Source organism: Kogia breviceps, chromosome 6, assembly GCF_026419965.1.
Source record: "Kogia breviceps isolate mKogBre1 chromosome 6, mKogBre1 haplotype 1, whole genome shotgun sequence".
Classification (NCBI taxonomy): domain Eukaryota; kingdom Metazoa; phylum Chordata; class Mammalia; order Artiodactyla; family Physeteridae; genus Kogia; species Kogia breviceps.
Window position 1 is genome coordinate 35,772,422 of NC_081315.1, and position 3,989 is coordinate 35,776,410.

Consider the following 3,989-nt stretch of genomic DNA (forward strand, 5'->3'; position numbering starts at 1 on the left):
TGTTGCTAATAGACCTAACCTGTAAGAAATACTGAAGTTCTTAAGGCTGAAAAGAAACACACCTGATGATAAGTTAGATACACCAGGGTGGAATGAAGAGTACCAAAAGTATTAAATATAAAAGATTGGTTATATGTTTTCTCTTAATTGAAAAGAAGATAATTCAAAGCAATAATTGTAATACCAACTTGTTGGGATATATAAATACACAATCAAATATATGCATATTATAATCTACACAACAATGATAGTACAGATTAAAAGGGGAAAAGAAATGAAGCTACATAGATGCAAAGTTGCTATATTTTTACCAAAATGAAGTTAGCAGTGACCTGACAGAGACTAGGATAAATTTAACATGAATATAGAAATATCTACAGCAGCCATTAAAGTAATAACTCAAAAGATACAAAATCAGGAGTTGGTGCACCATGCAGGCAGCAGTGGCATGGGGCTGAGCCAGATGTGGGCTGTCTTCTTCGACCTGGACAACATACTCATCAACATGCCCAGGGTGAGTTGGAAGGGCATGTTGGAGGTGATAAAGCTCTTACAATCAAAATACCATTTCAAAGAAGAGGCTGAAGTCATCTGTGATGAAGTTCAAATTAAACTCAGCAAGGAATGTTTTCATCCTTCTAATACATGCATTACTGACCTCAGGACTTTACACTGGGAGGAAGCAATCCAGGAAACCAAAGGTGGTGCAGCCAATAGGAAACTGACTGAAGGATGTTATTTTCTGTGGAAATCTACATATTTACAGCATATGACACTAGCAGATGTCAAAGCCATGTTTACTGAACTTAAAAAGGATGTCTGCCTACTTTTATTAACAAATGGAGAAAGACCCAGAGGGAGATTGAGGCTTGTGCCTATCTGTCCTATTTTGATGCTATTGTAGATGGAGAGCAGAAATTGGAGAAACCAGCACCTTCCATATTTTATTACTCCTGTGATCTCGGAGTACAGCCTGGGGACTGGGTGATGGTTGGTGAAACTGATATTCAAGAAGGCCTCAATGCAGGGCTGAAGGCAACAGTCTGGAAAGATAAAAATGGAATGGAGCCATTGAAATCATCCCCCAGGCCACATTATATAGTTTCTTCTGTGCTAGAGTTACCTGCTCTCTTACAAAGTGTAGACTACAAAGTCAGTGTGTCAGCTTAAAGCACAGAAAGGGTTATGCTTATGAATTTTAGGGTCAAATTACAGGGTTTGAACTAAGAAAAGTTAAGGCATTCTGTATACTATGACCCAGTTCTAAGAATAATTATACTTGTCATGTAATGACCAACCAACCATTGACTGGTATTTATATCTGAAAATCCAGTATACATTAATACAAGTTGCTTTTAGTAGTGTAATCCAGAAAACTTGAAGTATATTTGTTAATCTGTGGCTTGAGATTTTTTTTTTTTTTAATTATGTTATTAATCTTTTAGCATCTTGGATCTGTGAGGATACTAAGGAGGATAACATATATGGATGCACAAATGTAAATTTTATGTTTTGATATTTTTAAAAATAGGTATTCTAAAATATGTGTAATAGAGATTTATTAGACCAGTTGGACCTGGTTAATGTGAAATAAGTACAGTCACATGCAAATCAAAGCATATTTCATAGTGAAATTATTTTTGTATTTTCTGTTTTTAAAATGTACCATATTTTTGCCTAGTTCAAATGTATATTTATGAATTTAATTTTTCTGCATTACCTTAGGGGTAGTGTAATTTTCCTATAGTGTGTACATGACTAATAAATTCCTCCAGTAAAAATCAGCATATGGTGCTCCTTTTCCATTACATTTTCCCATCTTTCCAGAGTGAGCTTGTAGGTTCCTGTTAGTCTTTAGCTTTTATGGAAGTACTGTTACTATCTTTTCCCAGGTACACAAGCGGTTTGAGGGACTAGTCTGTCTTGCTGTGGATGAGTACAAGCCACGTGGCACTAGAAGTCATTTTCCTTCTGTGGCCACATCAGAGGGGAATTGCCTTGGTGAGGCCTAATCATGCTGTACCCCATCTATTGCCTACTGACGAATAGTTTCACCCATATGATGAAAACCAATAGAAAATTAGGTTTTACTATGAACCGTTTCCAGAGTGCCTTTTAATACTTGACTGGCTCTCTTTGCTGTTACCATCTGCCTTAAATCTCCTGTTTTTCAATTTTTGGGAACTATATGATTGTTTCACAAATTTCTATATCCATTTCAGGGTTTGCTTTGAGCTTACTAATTAATGACTCCATAGTGGGGCATCTTGCAACTAGAAAAATTTCTCAAGGACATTAGCTAGAAAGTCTCATGATATCACCAACCAAACTTAGAGTACTATGGTTAATTAAAGAAAAAAGAAATAATGTTTGGATTGTTTTTTGGTAGGGTTTTTTTTTTTTTTAACTTTTGTATGGGAAACTACTAATGTAAAATGTCAGATTGTTGGGATAGCTATGGTTCCTTCAAGTATCCTACCAAGAACAGGATTATCTGCCATTGTGCATATGCCTGTTGTGCTTCTCATTCTTAATTTTTAAAAATGTGATTGTGCCTTTGACTGTCCAGGGTGTTGTTGCTCTGAAGCTGAATGTGTGTGAACAGGGAATGTTTGTGTATAGCTCTACTAGGTGCGGTGCCCATGTGATCTCAATTATATTGTAGCTGTTTTAAAAATTGTTAAGTTGGAGAATCTTGCAGAAAAATAGTTTTGTGCATGATTTCTCTAGTGGACTGATGTGTGATGCTCAGGGCTTGTCCTTTCAGCTCTCCCACAGGACAGGTCTAGGCATGGCATGTTCATTTTGCTCCCTGAGAAGGCTCATTGCTCCAAGATAATAGGAGCAGATCTCAACACAAGAACACCTAGGATGTTAAGTGAGCAGTTCTTCAGCAAAAGTGATCTGGGGAGGAATGAAAGAATTGAGTTTCCTTGTCTTCAGTTTGTATTCTAGACAGTGCAGTAATGCAATATTACATGCCTTTTGCACCATTTCTTAGTGAAGAACTTTGTGGTTTTCTGCCTTCTGAGTGGGATGTCACAAAAGATATTAAGAAATCTTGGAATAGACCTATTATTTATTATTTATTTATTATAATTTTTTTGGGAATATTTCTTAAAATTAAAAAAATGATGTAACAGGAAAAAAAAAAGGATACAAATTCAGAATATTTAAAATGGTACACTAAAAAGATTGTCTAACCCAAAATAAGGCAGAGAAGAATAAAGGAATAACAACAAAACCCCATGAGATATATAGAAAACAAAAAGGAAAATGGGAGATATGAATCCAGTCTTACCAATATTTACATTAAATGTGAATGGATTAAACACTCCAATCAAAAGGCAAAGATTGTTAGACTGGATTTTTAAAATTCAAGATCCAAGTATGTATAAGAGCCATTTTTAATTCAAAGACACAATAGGTTGAATGTAACATGACAGAAAAAGATCTACTGGTGTACCATTTTTTATTGCACTTCACTTTACTGTGCTTTGCATGTTACATTTTTTAACAGATTGAAGATTCGTGACAATCTTTTGTTGAGTAAGTCTATCAGCATTATTTTCCCAACAGGGTTGTTTTTAAACTAAGGTATGTACGTTTTTAAAAAACATAATGCTATTGCACACTTAATATACTATAGTATGGTGAAAACATGACTTTTATATGCACTGGGAAACCAAAAAATTCATGTGACTTACATTCTCACTTTATTGTAAATTTACTTCATTGTGGTGGTCTGGAACTGAACCTACCATATCTCTGAGGTATGCCTGTACCAGACAATCAGTAAATAAAAGACAGCTTAAGTGGCTATAGTAATATCAGAGAAATAGACATTAATATGAAAATATTACAAAGTGATATTTCATAATGATAAAAGGGTCAATACAGCAATAAAATATAACAACAATAAATGAATATGAACCTAACAATACAGTCTCAAAATACATGAAGTCAAAATTGGCAAATTTAAAAAAGAA

At 34.6% G+C, this 3,989-nt stretch overlaps 1 pseudogene; it reads left to right on the forward strand.

Annotated features, from left to right (window-relative positions):
* The first annotated feature begins 448 nt into the window (after positions 1-448).
* LOC131757965 (N-acylneuraminate-9-phosphatase pseudogene) lies at positions 449-1,206 on the forward strand (annotated as a pseudogene).
* The last annotated feature ends 2,783 nt before the right edge of the window (positions 1,207-3,989 follow it).